Source organism: Rattus norvegicus, chromosome 19 (assembly GCF_021556685.1).
Source record: "Rattus norvegicus strain SHRSP/BbbUtx chromosome 19, alternate assembly SHRSP_T2T, whole genome shotgun sequence".
Taxonomy (NCBI): Eukaryota; Metazoa; Chordata; class Mammalia; order Rodentia; family Muridae; genus Rattus; species Rattus norvegicus.
The window spans coordinates 40,272,539-40,292,500 of NC_141552.1; the positions used below are offsets into that span (position 1 = coordinate 40,272,539).

A 19,962-nucleotide genomic window follows, 5' to 3' on the forward strand; every position below is an offset into this window, starting at 1 on the left:
AAAATCAACATGATATAAGGAGATAACAGACACCCACTAGTCATTCTCTGACTTCCATAGGGGTATGCATTTGGGTGTACACACAAAGACACACACGCACACGCACACGCACACGCACACGCACACATGAATTATATACAGTAATGTAAAGGTGCATGTCACGCCAGAGCCTGATACACACACATGTAAAAAGCACTTCAACAGCTTTTATACATCTTACATGCTATTAATTCTTGACTAAAGGTAATAAGTCAACATCTGCTGTTGGCTCAATTCCTACTGTCACTTGAGGTTCCTTTCAGGGGTGAAAACACAACCCAGCTTCTGAATCTCTGGTACATTTCTGAGCTTTCATTCTGCTCAATATCTGTGCAGGTGGGAGACAATTGACTTTTGCTGGAACTTTCCTTGTCATCATTGGTCTTGTCTATGGGATTTCTTGATCTTCCCCCCAACCTCCACCTCCTCTTCAAATGACCTTAATCATTCATTCCACTGTGGTTCTTCCTTATTCTCCTTTGAAAATGTGCTCCACCAGGGTCTCAATGGACCCGGAGGTGAACTGCATATTTCTGTCCTTCTGCCAGAGTATCCCCGGAGGTCAGAGCATCTCACCAACCAAAGAAAAATTAGAACCTATTTAGATGATCTCTGCCCAGTGCGTGAATCCTGTCTATGAAGTCAATATTATCATATACTAACTTGCTTTGCAAGGAACCATAGCACAGTGAGTGCACTCTATCTATGAAGTCAATATTATCATATATTAACTCACTTTGTAAGGAACTATAGCACAGCTATTAAGGTCTAGTGCATTATTTTTTGGTGTCTTGCTGGATGTCTCTACGTGTTACAACTCTCACGTGGAACTTACGTTCTTTCTCTGAAGTCAATTTCTTTCCTCACACTCCTATTTCTCCCAAAGGCATCAGTCACTGTCATTTTATGTACAGGGCCTTATAGAGTCATCAAGGGCCTATTTATTTTTAATTATTAGAATGTACTTTTAGGACAGTTTTTTATTTCACATCAAAACTGAATGGCAAATACAGAGCATCTCCATATGCACCCCACCTCAACAAACTCTTCCAGAGTTCTTTCCTTACTGTCTCCCATCAACATGAAACATCAGTGAGTGTATTCCTGGCTGGCAAACCTACCTTGGCATACCATTACTAACCAAAGTCCACCATTCTTCTTTGAATTTGCTGTTGTTCCTGTGTATCCTAGTCTTTTTGAAGCATGGGTAATGGCATGTGACTGTCACTGTGGGGTCATTGTACTTTCAAGCCCCTAAGACCTCTGCCTCTTCCCTCTATTCTTTGACTCACTCCTCTGACGTCTTTATGTCTCCATAGGTTACTCCTTCAAGAATTGGATTCCTAATACTTTATACTCATTAAGAAATAATTTCAGCCATTTGTGGCTGATTCCTTTCTGTTCTATGGACTCAAGCTTAAAATATTTTATCTTGGTAGGAAAAAGCATTTCCTTTGAAAATGTCAAGTGTTTTTAATGACATTGTGATTGTAAATGGTAGACACTCAAGCTGAATACATCACTTTGATTTCAAAATACATTTACTTGGCTTCTTCCCAAGTCTGGCCTCCCAAGGTTCTATATAAAGCTACTGTTGTGGGTTGCCCTGGTGCTGTTTTATTCTGATATTAATTTTCCTTCCTTAAGAGGGGCTGCCCACAATGAGGGGTAGATCACATACTCAGGTGATCCCATCTAAACCTTCTCCCCATTCTAACTGGCAAAATAAAGGCTAGAATCTGTAATTGGGTTATGGAATGGAAAGGTGGGACTGGAGGTCTTGAAGAGTGGAGGCAGAAAGAGAGAGGATGGAGGAAGAGGAGGTGGAAGCCAATATGGAGTGGAACCACATAGCCAATAGAAATTGCAAATAGTAAGGGGTCTCATAGCTGGGGAATAAGCTAGTATAGTGATAGATCTGCCCAATCTAGGCATATAAATATCATATCATATCATTTCACTGGGTTGTGTGTTTTTTTTATATGGGCTTATTGGAGTAAGAAATTAGCACAAAATTTGGCGCCCAACATGGGGCTTAGAACCCAACTAACCTGAGATAAAAGTCCCCCCTCCCCTCCCAATATAGACAGTTAGGGCTGCACTCTAAAGCTGCAGAAGTGCCTAAATTAAATGCTAAGTGAGTGTGAGGAGGTCTACAGAGAGCTACTGAGAAGCTCTCTCCCCAATCCCTAAGCAAATCGAAGCAACCTGAGGCAGCACTCCAGCCCTTGCTGGGATTTAGGCAGCACCAACATCACAACATGGTTGGGGTTCACTGAGCCTAAAGAAGGATCAAGAACCCTGGGGTGCAACTACCTGTGAAATAACCTTCTCAAAGACACAGCAAGCTGATCTGGGCATCTCTGCCCGAGCAGTCTCCTCATGCTCATTTCTCATCCAAATAGGACACTGGTCTACCACACAAGATCTGAGATTTTATATGTATGTATGTATGTATGTATGTATGTATGTATATATATATATATATATATATAATTTTAAGATATGTAAGATGAGAAACAGTAAATATCTTCTGTGTTTTATGGGATGATACTTAAAATGGTATGACAGAGATGGATTTAAAGAAAATTGACATGTCAATTATCATTATTTACAATGGTTACTCTCTTAGTTTATCATGTCTTCTCAAAATACATGCCCCTAAATTTAAAAAAAATGAGACTTAGGAAAGGGATTAGAAGAACTAAAGGTACAGGATTTTATAGGTCAAGTAGGAGATAGAGAAGAGGAAGGGAAAGGCAGAAATCTGAATCTAAGCTCCCTGTTTCCTCCCTGTCCAAAGTTACAGTATTTGCAAGTTAGCCCTTAAAATTATGACATATCTATAATTCATAATATAGCCAGAACCATCCACTCCAACTTAAGGGACTGGGACAATGATCTTTTGTTTGCCTCTAGCTGAATTGGGGCAAGAAATTCCCTTCTGGGAATCAAGCTACCCTAGATGAAAGGCATTGACTTAATTACTTTTCTCACTTTATCTTGGTTATTTTATTATGAACATTTCTCCCTCTCCTTCCTTGAGTATCATCATGATGCTTAATAGTCTTTGACTCAAAGGCTAGATTTAGGAGAATACCAAGAATCAGATCTTTATTTTAAGAGAATTTTCATAGGTGAATTCCAAAACAAACTGTAGTGTTTAAAATGATTTTCCTCTCAGAGATTTTATTTTTAAATAAAATCTGAAATGATAAATATCTTAAATCAAAGTTTCTGGAAAACTACATACTCTTGCTCATTTTTCTACTTTTCCCTTAACATGTGTAGCCCAGGCTAGCCCTGAGCTTCATATGTAGCCAAGGATGACTCTGAACTGCTGAGTGCTGGAATTAAAGATGTGCATCATCATGCCTAGTTTATGCAGTGTTGGGGATCAAATCCAGATTTGCTATATGCTAGGGGGGACATTCTACCAACTGAGATATCATAGAACATGTTTTAGTTCAGATCGATGTCTTTGAGAGTGCTATAATGACAGCTTAACTGAGCTGTTTAAAGGATTAGAAATGTGTGCTGAACTTTAATCATCATTCCCGTTGAGCCTCCTGCCCTCCACTGCCAGCCTGCGGCATATGTTTAAGGACTAAACTGAGATTTAAATAGCTACAGTCTGGAAGTGCTTATGGAAACCTCCTCAAATTTTCAAGTCTGCTTTGAGCAAACAACATTCATGCATCTTTAATGCTAAGCACTTCAAGAGGGCTCCTGAACAAAAGCTATTTCAGTGATTCAGGGTTCCAGAAGGCAGGGTTTCTTTGTGTCTCTGACAGGACCTATCTATCAAGCTTGTAGGGAAGATCTCTTTCAAACATGGAGATGATAGCTCAGCCTTTTAATGTTGCTTTCTAACTTTGGCCTGTAGTCAGCATTAGCCCACGGACCCTTCAAGTCACTTCCAAGTTCACCTGCTCCAGAAACATCACTCTCCTTAACTTCTTTTGCATTTGTGTACATGTTGGTATGTATGCACATGTGTAGGGATTGATGTGCATGTGTGTACATGTGGCGGCCAGAGGTCCATGTTGGGTGTCTTCCTCAATCACTCTTCACTGTACGTCGTGAGATAAGTTTTCTCATTAAGCCTTGATGTGGCTAACCTGGCTGGCCAGTGAACCCCAGGAACTCCCCGCACAACAGGAAAAGACTCTCTTCTATGTGGGTTCTAGATATCTAGAACTCTAGTCCTTACTTGATCATATCTGACTTTGAGCCCTCACGTGATCATATCCCAGTCCATTTTTTAATAGTCATGGTGCACCAGAATCTTGATTGCTTAGTGTATTAATCCACAAAGCACTCTTCTCTCATTTTGGTCACTGTGGTTTTTTCATTTGTTTGTTTTGTTTTGTATATAGTTTTATTCCATCTTATTGGCCCCATGGTAAAAAAAAATCCTTCATGAGTACCTTTTTTAGTTTTTTAATTGTGTTAAGCTTTTCTGCTTTATTATCTATAGCATACTTTCATGGATCTTTGGTCCTTGAGAATATGTAAAGATGTTTTCTCATCTTTCTTTCCCCTTCCCAATGGGCATAATTTAGATTGTCTGTAGGCAGGTGGGATGGCATTCCACATCCCGAGGCAGAGCACCATTACTGTTACATGAACAGGGTACCAACTTGGGAGGAAAGCAGATGGCTGAGTCCAACTTCCTCTCTGCCAAGCAAGACTAGGACCCACCCAGGAATCTAGGTCATCAGATCCTCTCAGAAGCACAGTTCAGAGAGTATGAACAGCATGGAGAACACTGTTGCTATGTATGACATGTTTGTAGTGCCTCTTCCTGTTGCCAATAATACCTAATCTTTCAAAGCAGCAACCTAGGGCAAAGGTAAGCCAGTCATCTAGGTCCTATGGATGACCAAACCCTCCCTTCCTATATCCTCAGATCACTTAGTGACTTTCATGCTAAAGACTACACATATCCTTTCACGATTTGTTTCCCTCAGAAGATCATCACAATAGAGGGTCTTTCATTTGGTTACAATGAAGAAAAACCAAGTTGAGAGTAAGAACTGGGTTAGACAGGCCTTTTACACTGAAGGAGAAGTGAACATTGGTGGTTTGGAGGTCAAGGACCTCAGGGGCTGATTAGTTCCTAAAGTCTGGGAGCAAGCTTTCCTTAGGGCTGTCACAATTGAGGAAGGCTTAGTCTAGAACACAGTTTAATTTAAAAAACAAAGTCCATTAACTACGGGAGTTTTTAGTCAAGGAATAGGCAGGACCAGTGGATCAGAATGTGCTGGGATGAAGTACCAAGTTGAAGGTGGAGTCTTGCTGAACCAAGTTAGCAGTTTTTTTTGGGAACACTCACAATACAGTGACAAATAAAAAGATCAAAAATTGGAATACAAGAATCTCTACCTGATTGTCAGAGCTCAGGGGGAGCCTGAAGTAGACCTGGGTCAAGAAAAAATTCTCTGTCAGGTCATCGAACAGTAAAAGCCATTTCTGGTCCCCTCCAGCATAATTGTGTGCTCCAATGAAAGATCATGTCTACTGAGCTATGCCATTGAATAGCATCAGAAGTCAGGGGTTAGAAGTCACAGAGGAAAAGAGGCTCAGTCATTAAATCTGCACATGGCTGTTGGAACCTTTTGTTTCTATGACTAACGAAGTCAGGGTTCGGAGAATTAACTAAACATAAGGGTTGAATAAGAACATGTGATAAATGTTAGACAGTTCACTTCAGAGGCAATTTCCCTTTCCACATGCTTCAGCTATTGGGTCCATATGCCGCCTTCTCATTATGTGCCCCGGGCATAGACGTGTCCCCTTGCTCTAGGGAGAAGGAAATCAGATTGTCCATAATGTTCAAGGCCAAAGCTTCTTGGTGCCCCTCTCCTCCTGGTGTCCTGTTCCTGGTGTTTCTTTGTCCCCTTTCTCTACTCCACGTCCCTGGAATCAATCCTTTGAACATGGGAGAGAGATGCATGATACTAATGATTTTGTGCAATTGGCAAGACTCATAGGGGAAGTTCTGAGGCTAAAGCCAAGCTGTGCAGCTGTCTCACTGACTGCTCCCTGCAACCAGTGATCAGGAGACTCACAGATGTGATTCTCACTCCATGCCTAGCTGAGCAGAAGGCTGTGCCAGCAACATCTCAATGATGGTCACAATGACAGCTACTAAAATTTGGGAAGTGTGTAAAGAAGACATTGATAATAACTCAGGAATAAAAGGTGATGGGAAAACTTCTTTACACAAGCAAAAATGCCCATGGGGACCTTCAGTTGGCACAGGATTTCGGACCAAGGTGTGCAATCCCCTTGCGGGACGTTTGCTCAACCAGGGGTTTGGATACCAGTTCTTGGGCAGCCCCAGCTCTTCCAGCCTGTGCTCATTTCTTTCCTGGTGTTTCTCTCCCTCCCCCAACATTCCTCTTACAGAAAGAACATATGTACTTTGTTAGTGGGTTGCTGGGGAATGTAGAGTGACAAGGGAAAACTGAGTTCCCTAGAAATGTCACATAACTGGCTTCCTGGATACAAAGAGCTGGGAGCACACAGTGTTTGGGGCTGCCTTTGCCAGTTGTAACTCATCCCTCAGCCTGAGGATAATTCAGTGACCAAGCCCATTCGTAAGGCCTGGGAATAAACAGATAGTCTGAGAAAGCAGGAGGCATCTTCCTCTCCTAGCACATTCTGATACCCATGTTGTGAGCAACTGAATGGAGTCTTGGAGAAGGAGACAGGCAGAAACACTACAAAAAAGTATATCATCCTCTAAACCTACCTTCATTGTTCACACAGGGTGACCCTTTCCTAAAGAATAGTGCTGAAGACGCCATTCTTCTAATACCTATGTCATTCTACTGTTGAACATGTTCAGCCTTTCCCTCGGCTGCTTTTCGTCTGTATTTGTTGCAATGCAGTCGACTAAATTCTCATCTCTCACCTCACCTTCCCACAGATGTGAGATTACAAATGGGAAGTCCTCGCAGATACTGTAGAACGCCCAGCATCTACCGAGTTCTAGAATAATGACTAGTCATTATTCTGCCTTTACGTATTTATCCAACCAGCATGTATTGTGCACTTGCTGTGTACATTAGTGCTGGCCAGAAGAGGGAGAGGAGGCACAGAGAGAATTAGTTTTTAGACGTATTTAGTAATTCTAATTCTAATTAGTAATTAGAATTAGCAGACGTATAAGAAGAGAATTTGGTGAATTATCTTCCACATGTCTTACTTGACTAGCATATATAAAATCATGAATTGCTGTATCATTAAGGTAAACCTTACTGAGATACTTTATGTCATCAGTCTGTGTTCTGCCCTTCTAGTCCTCTGCAGCTTCAGAGAGCTAATGGGTCCCAGGAGAGAGACCTTGTCAGTGTACACACAGAACAATAAACATCCCCCACCCCATTCGGTCCTTAATTATAAAGCAAATGAGCAATCCGCCCACCGGGTTGGAATTAGCTGACAAACTACATAACAGGCCAGTCTGCCTCAGGAAACTCTGGTAAGAAAAAGAGAGCCTTCAAAATATATGTAGGCTTGAAATGACATCATCGAAGGAGTTGGGGAAAGCGAAACCTCTTGTAAAGAACAAAAAACATAAAGAAGAAAAGCAAAACAAACAAACAACCAAACGAACTAACGAAACCAGAGACAGGAAAACTAGCAAGCAACTTGAAAGGTTGAATACAGCCAGGCATCTCGGGGGGGGGGGGGGGGGAATCCCAAGCGTGAACCTTAAGTAGTGATTTGATCCAATTTGAAGATTCATGACCTGGAAGAAAACGCTCTGCCCTTCCACCACTAGGCGAACCATCATTCACAGGTGGTGGAAGTTTTTCAGACAAAGATTTTAGCATTTTCACCGAAAGACAGCTTGTTAATATTTCCTTAATAAACGTCAATTATTTAAGTGTCATTGGCCTGGGGGTGTGGCTTAGTCTAATTAACACTCTAAATCTTTACATGTGAGAGAAAAGTCGAGATACTCTTTCAGTGTTTAAAACCTGGAGCTACTGCTGAATAAGTCCTTCCACAGTCTCTATGATAATGTTCACTGTGCACTGCAGGGCAGGTCCTTGGGAGGACTTTGGGTGAGGAAGCTGCTATCATTCCCTCCTAGCAGTTGGCCAGCTTTGGAAAGTGAAGTCACTAGTGATGAAGGAGAAGCCGAACCCCAGGAGTACAGTGGACATGGGTCCCAGTCAGGCTTCCTTTGATTGATTCCAAAGACATGTGGTTACTTTCTCACCTCCAGGTCTACAAGACCTAACACCCTCTTCTAGCTTTCACAGAACACACAAAGAACACATATATACAAGGCAGAACACGTCTACAAATAAGAGAAGACAAAATAAATCCAAAATACAATAGTAACAACAAGGTGTGTGTCTCCCAAGGAAGGACGTCCGAAGTTGACCTCTAGTTTCCACCTACACAGACAAACGCACATCTGCAAAAATATGCCTCCCCCCACCCCCACAGTTCTGAACCAACTTTGCTCCATTCAAATGCAGATTTAATGTAGAGTAAATCTGGCAGGAAGTTAAAGCTAGACTAAGATCGATGATGTCTCCCAGAGCTAAGCCGATTCTGTTACTGATGGAATCACTATCAAAATCTCACTTTGCCTGCTGCATGCGTGGTATTGGGGCAAGCTGGAACCAACCCCCACCCCCACCCGCACCCCCACCCCTGTAGAATTAATCACATTTCTGTGTGCAGCACTAGACAACAGTCCCACTCAGATGCACTAATGTCAGGAGGGGACAAAGGCTGGTGGGCTTTTAACATTTGACATTCATTAAGAGGCAGTGGCTGAAATTAGTTAGAATCCCTGGTGATTAATCTCCATTGTGTGTGACCACAGGAGATGCCTAGTCACTTAGCCAGCTCTTTCCTAGGTTTCTGCTGAAGGACGGGGCATGTTTCCAAAACCATTGGTTTAGTCTTCGTCATTTAATAGGGGGCTGTATTTTGCCAACAGCTTGACAGTTTGAGAGAGAGAGAGAGAGAGAGAGAGAGAGAGAGAGAGAGAGAGAGAGGCCCGTTTTCTGCTGGAAAATTCTGGAAGTTTGCCATGACTGTTATAGACATTGCTCTTAGGAAATTCCAGCTTTATGGTTCATTAGGCAAATGGAGTATGAATTTTCCTGTCAGTAGGGAATGTTGGAGAAGAAAGAAAAATGAAGTAGGCAGTGGGGCTCTATGCTGTCAGCTTCTTTGGTTGTGTGAGGACTGTAAGGTTTCAGCTTGTTTCCAGGCACCAACTGCTGCTTGTCTGAGGTTTAAATGCTAGTCTCAGTATTAGGAGTACAGAGAAAATGAAGTGTTTCTTTAGTTTAACACATTTATATGGTCCTCAAGGGTAATTGTGACGTTTTGTTTGTATTCTTGCTTTCCCAGTACTAAAATCAGTATTATTTCCAGTTAAAACCTGAACCTGTCAGCAAACCCCATGTTCTAAGAGGCAATTAACTATTTGGGGGCTTTCTTTTGCTATAGTGATCTTAATTTTGGAAATACCTTGAAATGAAAATCACAAATATCCGTAATATTCGCTCAAACAAGCATTGTTTGTTAGAATGAACGAGGTTGGGGTTGGGACTTAATAAATGCTTGCTGTTCGAGCAAATGACTTGATCCCAGCATCCCTGGGCAAAGCTGGATGTGGCAGCCTGTAACCCTGCTCTTGGTGAGCTAGAGACACTGGATTCTGGAGCTGGTAGATCAGCTACTCTTTCTCATCAGAGTTCCAGACCCAGTGAGAGATCCCGTCTCAGGAAATAAGGAGGTCCATTATAGAGGAAGACACGTGTTATCAACCTCTAGTCTCTACATGCATGTGCATACACACGCACACTCGTGTGAACATGTATGCATGAATACCTGATACACACAAATGTTCACCGCTCACTCATGATCATTTATTTCCTTGGCCTTAGGAAGCAGGTGATTCTAAGAAAGGATGACATAAATGGTTTCAACAGCTACTCTTACAAGGACCCATGACCTACCTGCACTTTAATGGAGAGGCTGACTATATATAACGTGTGAACTCATATTCTCTGTGACGGAAAATTATGTAGAAACCACAGAAAACACATCTCTTTTTAGTCAAGCAAGGACTTCTCCTGGATTCTATACCAGTTGCTGAATATGCTATTTCCTTGATTTTTCGCAGAAAACAGACTTCTATCACATGATACCCATGCGACTTCCTGATCCCCCTCCTCTGGAGTGGCTGATATTTTTGTTATGCCCTATGAGGAGGGCTACATAATGTAAACCAGACATTCTCTGCAACACTTAAGTGCAAGCTTACTAGGTCAAACAAATTCTTTGCACACCACCTCGAACCCTGGTTAAACTTCTAGGATTGTTAAATCGGAGTAACGGTTAGCACTTACCATTGGTATTCTAAGCAATAAGGATTATGCTGTCTTTTACTAAAGTGTTGGTGTAAAAGGAAGTTAACAATGACTCTCCTTACCATTATCATTACTGATTTAAAAGAAGTTGGACATCTTTATGAAACAATGGACCCTGACAATACTTCCCCCAGGCAGAAGAAATCATAGGTTATGCCAAGCAAACACCATTTTTTTTGTACACCATGGCACCAAATGTCCAGATGAGTTGAAGCAAGTTCTCAAAGAGATCTCTGCAGTAACAGAGGTTCACTGGACCACTGCTCACAATATGCAAGACGCAAAATGAACTGAAGTATTCATCTATGAGTGATGGGTAGCTAAACGCCTCATACACATAGGAAGAAATGTTATATGAAATATGATTCAGCCTTCCAAAGGAAGGAGATGCTGTTATGTCACTGCAGAATAGATAAAATTGGACAGTACACTGGGTGAGGTCATCTAGTCCCAAGATAAACACAGTATACAAATAATTAAGTGACAAGGACAGAAATGGGAAGAGCAGGGTAGTGCTGGAGACTGGGGGTAGAGGAAGGTCAGGGTGCTGTTCGAGCAGGATAGAGAGTCAGCTTGGGGAAGTGAAGGATAAAGGCTCGGATGGAAAGGTCTAGTACGAATAACTCAGGATTCTCTGCCTCCGAGGAGTCTCAAAAGCAGCATTCGTGAAGTCAAGGGTGCTCTTGGTGTGGGCCAGCATGGGAAAGGCTCCAGGTGAAAGCTCCTTCCTGCTGCTCACTGGTTCACCCTCACAGACTCTAATGCCATGAGCAGATGAATGCTCGCACCGCCGGAGAAAAAGGCTAAGGAACGCTTAGTGGAGCCACAAGGGAAAGGGTGCCCTTGCTCAATGCTCTTAATAGCAGTGGAAGGAAACGTCCATGTTCCGAAGGGCTGAAGTGGGAAGTTAATATGTGTTAATAATATTAATCAAATATTACTAATGTTTCAGGAGACATGTCAGTTATAAGAACACAGTGCCATGAGGCAGAGACTCTCATGAAGTAGTCTGCCTATCTAGAGTGACACCCTCTGCCCCGTCATCTCCTTTATGCACGTGGGAGTTGCCGGTTCACAGGACACTCACTCATCATAGCATAGGTGACATCTGGTGATATGCACACATCTGAAGAGTCAGGAAATCGAGCCTGTAAACCATTAGGATTAAACTGATGTGTTTAGTGTAAACCAGTGAACAATTTTCCAAGGTGTTTCCATGGTGCCGTTTTTCAATTTAATAAATATCCTTTAGGGCTTGCTAGAGTGGAAGCCCTTACACCCTTATGGCAATTCCTGGCCCAGGCCTGGGGGAGGAGGAAAGAGGACAGCACCAAGGCAAGAGCTGTTTTTCTGAAGCTGTGTTTCAATAACATCCTGAATGATTGGAGGCAGTCGTGGTTCTAGAAGGAAGGAGGAACTGAGAGGCAGAACGACAGGGCGTTTGGGGCTGACAGAATCGTAAATCTGTACCAGTACATACAGGAAGTGCATGCAAAGGCTTCTAAAAATATCCATAGTGCAGGCATGAGGAACAAGGAAAATATAGCTGCCCTTTCCACCCTAGGGAGATTCAGTTTAAAGTTTGCACGCAGGGCTGTGCCTGACCTATTCCACTGCTGCACTCTATGTTGTCTCTGGAATACAGAAAGTGCTTGCAAAATTTGTTGCATGACTAAGCCAGAGACGAAGAGTCCACGACAGTGGAGGGCTAGGTCACAGCTGTCTGAAAATACCAGACTCGGCACTCGGATATTATCTTTCATATGGTAAACAAAACAAAACAAAACAAAACAGACTTCAGCACGTGAAGCCCCTTTCGGAAGTGGTGTTAGTGGTATGTTCAACAGCTCTCTAGAGACTTTGGACAACGCACCCCTCATTTAGAATGATGGGTTGTATGAATGGAACATCATTGGTTAGTTAGTGAATCTCTATTGCAAAGCAGTCAGTATATTCCTTTTTTGATAAGGAAAGTCCTAATTGCAGTCTACTTGTGGGCACTGCTAACTTATAAATTCGCCAGAGAAACCTTGATGATACTATGTCAGACAACAGTCAATGCAAAGGAAAGAAAGTATTCACAATATGACACCCCAAGCCCCAAAGCACAGCACAAGCAAAGCAAGTGAATTTCTTAACTAATCAGCTCGTCATACCCTGATAATTGTAATCAACTTCTACCCCAAAGAAACCCTGAGCTCACAATTGCTGTAACTCGTAGAACGCTCAGTCGAGGTTTTCCAATATTTTATGTAAACTTTTTTATTTATTTTTATTTCATGTGCATTGGTATTTTGCCTGCACGTATATTTGTTTGAGAAAGTTGGATCCCCTGGAACAGGAGTCACGGACAGGTGTGAGCTGCCCTGTGGGTTCTGGGGATTGAACCAGGGTCCTCTGGACGTGCAGCTAGTGCTTTAACCAGCTAAGGCATTTCCAGCCCCGCCATTTTTTTTAATTCTTTATCTGACTTCCAGGTTCCTTGACTTTGACTTACTGCTCACTAGAGACTTGTCATTTCTCTTTATTTTTTCATTCTGCTCTTTATCTGAGCATAAGAAGTGATATTTATAGTGGCTGACTATATGGTAGGATATGGATTTATGACTCTCCTTATTACTGGAAGGAATACTGACCTCTATTTGCCCTTAAAACATTTAAAATTTTTATGTGTGTGCATATGTGTGTACATGTGTGTATATATAAGAATGTGTATGTGTGTATGTGATGTATGTGTATACATGTGTGTATACATGTGTGTATGTATTTGTGTGCCTGTGTGTCTGTGTATCTGTGTGCATATGTGTGTGCATTTGCTTATATGTGCATGTATACATGTGTGTCTATGTATGTGTGTCTGTGTATGTATCTATGCTTGTGTGTGTATATGTGTGTGTGCCTGTGTGTATGTGTGTCTGTGTGCATGTGTGTTTATGCACATGTATGTGCATGCATGTGAGTGCAGTACACTGCCAGAAAAGGTTTGGCAGTTGCCATGGACATGGTTTACAGGTGATTGTGAGCCTCCCAGTGTAGGTGCTGGGAACCAAACGTGTCCTCTGCCGTGCTCTCGCCTGCTGAGACATCGCTGCCGCTCGAGCCTTTTATTTCTTTTTTAAATTTGACATTCCGCTTACATGCTGGCCTTCTTTTTTATTTTTAAGTAAGATCACTTATTCTCAGCACCTCCCTGTCTCCCTTAGGCTTTCCTAAAGCATGAAATCTAGCACCCACACATACACTACATGTCATTCCAAAGGCCATTGTAATCTTTTGTTTTTTAAAGTTGATGCATTGTTTTACTTTTATAGCCTGGCACCTGCTGAGAAAACCCTTATTTCACTGGGCAGATTATCTAGCAACAACAAGAAGAATCAATTCCATGGACAAAACACAGAGTTGAGTTAGAACTTTAGAAGCCCCCACTTTCTTCTGAAGGAAACAAAATAACTCGAACAGATTTGGAATTTTCAAATTGCTTTGAAGGCACTACTCCCAGTTTCCCAGTAAAAGAGTACCATTTATTTTGCATTTTTTCATCATGTAAACAGAAGCCTGAATCATTTTTGTAATAAACTGTGGGGCCAAAAACGAATTTTCCCAAGAGAGAAAGCTAAGATGCTGTATGCCAAGGAGCGAATTATTCCCAGCTGTGAAAGTAGATTTCATCTTTGCTGGGAATGCTCGGAGAAGCCGATCTCTGTCACTTGTGTGACATTAAGAAAAGACACTGGGTAATTAGCGATACAAGTTCGTTAACAAGCATCACATGCATGTGGAGATTTAAACGTGGCCGGAAAAATGTTTGTTTCCATGTAGTGTGACTATTTGAAGAGAAATGACACTTTCAAAGCAAACAGATAATCATGTATACTGACATATGACGATTTAGCAATGTTTTTTCATGAAGTTGAAGTAGTTTGTAGGTAGACTCTGATCAGACAATATTCATGGCAAGTGCCTCACTATAAACAAACAAACAAACAAATATTTCACTCAGTGGCTCCTAGCAATATCTCCAGTAGCATGTGTCTGGTTGGCGGTTTTACATTTTAAAGTTATTTTTCACATCATTATCCAAAATATTCACCATATTAACCTGTTTAGTAATGGGGTGATATTAGAAACATTAATTTATTTAAAAAATTAGTCAAGCACCTGCTATGCTGTGCAAAGCCTACATCGAAAGATCTGAACGCAGTTGGCTATGGGTCAAGATTGAAGCTTAGCTAGGGAGATGTTTAGACCGAAAATTAACTTCCAATGTTGAGCGTCGTATGTGCACCTCCCAGGAGTATTTTCGTCAGATAACGGAACAGGGATCGGATGGAAATGAAGTACAGATGGAGAACTCTGAGGTCAGTGAGGAGCCGAAGAGTGGGAGAGAGAGGCGAGAGGCGGGGTCGGGGGAACTAGAGAACACGCAGAGAAGGAAGAGGTGGCAAGAATCATCTAAGTCAGCACACCTCACCCAGGGAAATAAAAATCATGTGCTCACAGAGCCAGAGCGTCCCAAGACAAATATTTTCCTAGAGGAAAGTGTAGTAACCCGAAGCTGTGGCATCATCAGTAGGAAGTGGAAAGTGAAGTTACTTTCCAATAACCAAGTAGGCGTAAGTCCAGCGAGAGCCATGGCTAGTAGGTTAGGTTCTTGAGCACTCAGAGGTCAATAAAGCCCATCCATCAGCATCAACACAGCACACAAGAGAGACTGTGACACATATCAAATGTATATCTGCGTGCAACATAATTAATGCATTGCAGATGGCAGCTACAAGTAACCATTTTAAATTCAATTCACAGCAGTGCTTCTAAACATAAGATACTAGACGACCTACTGATATGATTACACTGAAAATATTTCAGAGTTTTAAAGATCATCCAGTTGCATGGAGACACACAGACCATGTTTGTGCATGCATAATGGAATATTGTTAGGGTGCCTCGATCGGGCATTTTCCAGACGTTGTCATCAGTGCCTCACATGTGGCTGTGAGAGTAACAGTGACACTCTCTGTGAGCTGTGCTTTCTTTGCTGAGGTGTGCGCCGATCAAAAGGTCCCACCTGGAGGTTTAAGTCTCGCATAAAATGTGAGATGGTACTTAAAGAACAAAATTGCTTCAGACAAATAGAACTCCCTTTAGCACACTTAATAAAGGCAAATCAATATGCCCCAGACATGAGTGCCTGCGTGTGTGTGTGTGTGTGTGTGTGTGTGTGTGTGTGTGTGAGAGAGAGAGAGAGAGAGAGAGAGAGAGAGAGAGAGAGAGAGAGAGAGAGCATGCATGCATGCATGTGCCTGTGAATTTGTGGAAGCTAGATTTTGACACCTGCTGTCTTCCTCCTATCACTTTCCACCTCAGCATCTCTTAGTCTCCAGACCAGGAGCTCAGCTTTCATCCAGACTGGGTGAAGCCCCAGAGATCAGCCTGTGTTTGCTTCCCCCAGGACTGGGATTACAGACGTGCAAATGAGTCTGGTTTTCCACAGAGGTCCTGGGAACCTAAGCTTAAGTCCTCATGCTTGTGTATCAGGTGACCTCCCAAGTCTCCAGGTCTCTTTATTTTGTCACCTTCCCTCTCCTAGCCCAGTCACAGAGGAACATCAATCATCTCTCAAAAACTGGCTTTATTAAAAAGTTCAGCCACTTCAAGTTGCGTTTCCTTCCCTTGAGACTTGTTCTCTGCAAGTCCAACAAGACCAGGAGTAAAAACACAAGTTGATTCTGTCACTGTAACTCCTGAGTTTTCACTGTACCCTGAAGAGACTAAATCCTAAAAGCACTTGGAAAACAAAAGTTACAGGCAGGTGCCAACTGTGCCCAATGGAAAATCAATAGCAGACTGTGTAAATGGAATCAAGAAAAAACAGAGTCTCTCACATCCCACATTTCCAGTTCATTTCCCTCCGCTCTACCTTTTTGCCTTTGAGCTCTGGGGATGGTGGTGGTAGCTTTCTTTTCTCCACTCTCACCATCACTAGACACATAGACACAAGCCACGTTTAGGGAAGTGTTTTAAGGCCCCCACCCTTGTCTTATCTTCTGGGTATCCTGGCAGAGGGAATAAATGTCTCATGGAAACTTGAAAGAGACATCTGACAATTTCTCTCACATATCCAGCGATCCAGGTTTTTTTTTATGGGAGCTTCTTTATGTTACTTTGGACGACACAATCTGAATATCAGCATGGAAGAAAAAAGTTGAGAATAGTTTATTTATGGGCGGTGATTTAATAAATAATCAACATAGGGCTATTTGGGAAGGAAATCTCCAAGTTTTTCCAAGAGATGGTTAGGTAGCTGAGAAAGAGGAGAGTACAGTTTATAACGTCTAGAGACCTGTCATTTGGCAGAGAAGAACTCATACATTGACTTCTACAAGTGGCTGAGCCAAAACTTTTGTTTAAAAAGGCTCAGAAATAATTGAAAGAGAAAGCCCAGATCTCTGTATAACCTGCAAAAGTCACATGATGCCTGAGTGCTAATAACTTGTCTAGAGAAGTCGTGTGGGTGGAGACTAAATACATGTAGACGCACTCTACTAACAAATACATTGTTGGCTTTGAATTCAGCGTGCGGTTTTATTCTTTGCCAGGGTTTGAATGTGTCCAGCAGTTTCTGGGTTAAAAATTTAGTCCCTGCCCAATGTTGAGCGGTGGGACTGACCCCTCTTCCCTCACTGGTGGCCTCACTACTTTACTGCAGGCAAGAGGAAGCCTTGGGAGGAGGAGTTCAGTACCCTCTCCTTTCTCAAGGACTGTTGCTTTCCCACCATGAGTAGACACAGCAAGAAGACTCTTTCTTACCTTGCAAGGCTCCCTGACTTTGGATATCTCTGTTTCCAGATCCTTAAGAAAAAACATTATTTTCCTTTTCAAATTACTTCATCTCAGATATTGTGTTATAGTAGATGAAACGGTCTAAGGGAGATGTTATAAATGTCAAGTGAGACACAATGTACAATGAACCTAAGTACTTAATAAATGTTAGCAGTGTTAGCCTCCTTGTTCCTTGCACATACCCATAGCACTGTCATGTGTCATGGGGAAGCAGAGATGATTCATTTGGGCATCTGAGATGGGAGTTATAGCCCATGAATCCCCAGTATTATTTTTACTTTTGTGTCTACGTTCATTTGGAAGATAACCTCTTGGTCTCTCTTTCACAACACAAGAGATATGAGTGCCAATTAAACCACTGGGTTTTCTAGATTAGAAAATTTGGTCAGTGACTCACTCAGCCATGAGTCACCCTGGGAAATTGGTTGGCTTTAGCTGTGGCTGAAAAACCTGTAAAACAAAATGAACAGCCTGGCAAGACATGATGCGTTAGTGGCACTTGTATTTTAGGGGTAACCAACAGCTGTGTTGGACTAAAAGCCAGCTTGGTAGGAGGGAATTACTGTCCAGCACTATAACCCTAATCAAGTACTCATAGCTGGAGAGGCATAGACTCTATTCTCTTGTATCAATATAGCTTCTAATATCATTTTAAATACTTATTTCTTGTACCAATAGATGGTTGCAGTTCTCACCCCTCATCAACCAAGTTTCTTTTTGCAGCAGATGGAGAATATCACAGAGATCCTCAATTTGTCAAAATGCAGAGTGTAAATGAACCTGCGATCCCAGCTCCATCTGATACATCTATGATGTAACGCCCACACCCAAGGTTCGGGGCGGGGAGGGACACAAAGATGGGGTGGAAAGACTATAAGAACCAAAGGACCTAGATGCCTACTGGGACACAGTGGACTCTAGACATGATAGAGAAGCTGCACGGATGACATCTTAACAATATCAAGGCCTAAAAAAAAAGACCCACATAATGACAACACCAGTCGACATGCCAACGGAGATGGGAAAAAGTTCCCAAGTTCCCTCTGTCCCAGATGAAGAGCTGTAGGCGATCAATGGGTGCAGAATGAAAGAGAATCGATTTTTTTCCAGAGAGGACGAGCTGCCTTATAGATTATCTAATCCTAGGAGTTCAACCCTAAATTCACAGACATGCCAACAACACTAAATGTAGTCAGCTTGTGTGTGTGTGTGTGTGTGTGTGTGTGTGTGTGTGTGTGTGTGTGTGTGTGTGTGTGTGTGCGCGCGCGCATTTAAAGAAGAGATCATGATTTTGAGAGTGAGTACGGGGATATGGGAGAATTTGAAAGTGGACGGGGACATGGGAATGGTATAAATACACACTGCATGTATGAAATACTCTAAAGAAATTAAAAACATAAACAGTCTCCATGTAAACTCAAGCTGAAATAAAGAATAAATTAAAGAAAAACTGTCTGTGATATGGCAGGAAGCCTACTGAGAAGGGTTTCCTTACAAGGGGGAAATTGCAGGTGACAAGTAGAAATTGGAAACACTTTTAAATTTGCAGAAATGTTGAAATGACGGTTCAAAGATGAGATCAGTGCAACAGGTCAACACTTATGAAACATGAACTTAGCCTAAATAATGGAAGGTGGTAAAGCCTTCCTTCTCAGAACCCAGGAGAGGGCTGGGGGCAATTGCATTTCTATAAAAATGGTGGCATTTCTGTCTCCTACCTAAATAGATGTGCAGGCTCCTGTTTAAGATGAACACCTTCTTTTCTACTAATCACGTTGATGGCTGGACGACAGTCCACTCTGCAGTTGCCAAAGCCTGTGGCTGCCATGCAGAGTTGTTATTAGAGCATTCTAGGAAACACGCAACCGCAGTCGGGGAGGAAGCCGTGGGGCAGGCCCTGCTTCCACACGACTGTTATTTACTGACACCCACCAGGGCCAAAACGGGTGCTCGGGCTCATGAGTCACTGATTCCATGTCGTTGGAAGCACAGCGCACGACGGAGTCCCAAACTGCTGATGGCTTCCGTGGCTTCCAAACATCTGTGCTGCTTGGATCCCATGACCAATCCTTTGCTTCATTTTACCTTTGCCGGCTGAAGAGTGAGTCAGACCAAAAAGCTAGCCATTTTGTAGAGAGACTATTTTGTGTGCTGTATGGATGTATCACCTGTCAATTAAAACGTCTACGGACTATGGCTTAGACAGGAAATAGGAGGCGGGGCATCCAAGAGGATAGAGCCAGGTGGGGGATTCATCCAGGAAGACGTGATGAGGTGGATGAGCACAGGTAACCAGCCATGTGGCAGAACGTAGGTTAATGTGGGTTAGTCCAGTCAAAGTAGAGCCTAACTATATGGCCAAGGTATTTGTAAATATATTTTGAGCCCAAGTCTTATTTCTGGGAGCATGGGGCTGGCAGAGAACTGAATCTAACTTCTACATCACTATACTTAGTTCCTGAGATCTTTAGTCAACTAGCTGCACAGGTACCGCTAGAGAGCAACACTTCATCCACATTGGGCCTTGGAGAGAGGGATGATGGTCGTCATTCATTTGAAGCACGTAAGAGGCTATGACGAGAACTTTAAGGTTCACTGTATCTAAATTACATTTCTGAAACACCACCTTAGACTCCAATAAAGAACACCCCTGCCCTCAAAAGCA

The 19,962-nt window shown here is 42.4% G+C and overlaps 1 protein-coding gene across 2 annotated transcripts in view; it reads right to left on the reverse strand.

The window, feature by feature from the left end:
• Positions 1-19,962, reverse strand: part of Rnf150 (ring finger protein 150) — a 223,702-nt gene that overhangs the window by 124,099 nt on the left and 79,641 nt on the right.